This window comes from Crinia signifera, chromosome 3, assembly GCF_055691185.1.
Source record: "Crinia signifera chromosome 3, ASM5569118v1, whole genome shotgun sequence".
Lineage (NCBI taxonomy): Eukaryota > Metazoa > Chordata > Amphibia > Anura > Myobatrachidae > Crinia > Crinia signifera.
This window is the reverse complement of record NC_139219.1, coordinates 263372045-263373549: the sequence shown is the minus strand read 5'-3', so window position 1 is coordinate 263373549 and position 1505 is coordinate 263372045.

Sequence of the window (1505 nt, the reverse complement as noted above, 5' to 3'; positions counted from 1 at the left end):
AATATTAATTACATTTAACCATATGCTAATCCACCAGTACAATAAAATGCAACAGCAAGCTGCAGTGCCATTAAATTAATAAAAACATGACACCGCAGTCTGCTCCGCCAGTATAGTAACAATAACATGACACAGCAATCTGGGTACTTGTGTATTATCACGGCGCCCGATTTCATATAAATTGCATTCAATATTGCATACAATTTGCGGCCGATTTAATCCGCGATGCGATTTAGCGGCCGATTTCGCAGGCGCCGTGATAATACACAAGTACCGCAATGTGCAATAACAACATGGCAACAGAGTCTGCTCCGCCGGTACAATAACAATAACATGACACAGCAACATACACTTCCATTACATTATTAACAATAACATGACACCGCAGTCTGCTCCTACAGTAATGTGATGGGCGCTTACAATGAGACCCTGAAGCGTGGTGAGCGGCGGCGGAACGCGTCCTCTGACCTTTTCATACCCCCACTATCCACGTCAGCGTGGAGTTGATTTTAGATAGTGTGGTGAGCGCAGCGAGCCACCGAGCCCGAAGCGTGGTGAGCGCAAGTGGATTACTTTACATGTATTCCGCGTCCCCTCGTGGGGCTCGCTGCGCTTGCCACGCTTCGGGCTCGGTGGCTCGCTGCGCTCACCACACTATCTAAAATCAACTCCACGCTGACGTGTGTAGTGGGGGTATGAAAAGGTCGGATGACAAGTTCCGCCACCCCACGCTCGCTGCGCTCGCCACGCTTCGGGGGTGGCGTGGATAATGGTGGTGTTTTATGAAAACATTCACCCCTGCAAAATCATGCAACTGACACAGTAAGGACGACATGTCTTGAATAAGAAGAAGAATTTAGTTAAATAAATAAGAATCAATGAAATAACAAGTAATACAAACAAATCATTAAAAACATAACAGAATAATTAATAAGATGTCATCATAATCCAATAATTTAATTGTTTTTCGGTAACAGTGTCAAGGCGTGGAGGATATGGGTAAAAGGGTCATCCCCAACCAAAGTTTTACGCCACATAAATTCCTCAAGGTAAGACTGTAACATGTGCATGGCGGTTCCCCGATGACATTTTTTCCGCCATTTACATGCGCCCCACATCCTCTCAATGTATTGTGTATGGACCCCCGTTGATGGGTCCACAAAATTGTACCTGTGGTTGACCTGGGCGTGGTCGTATCTGGCCAATTGCAGCTGGTCTGTGATGTACGCCCTCCAACAGTCCGTGTATATTGTCGTCCCAGGCTCCACATTGTCGATGATGGCCGACATTAATGTGCTGGCATCACGAGTCGCCACCTTCATCACGAAACACTGACCTGTTTCCTGGCAGATTCACCCAAATACCCACTGCTGGGGTAACATGCGGCCAACATTGGATTGCCTCCTCACAAATAAGGTCTCGTCTACCGCCACTATCCGGTCTAGGCCACCAATACGGCGCTGCGACTGCGCCATCAGATCCATCAGGCAGGCCTCCTGCATCCA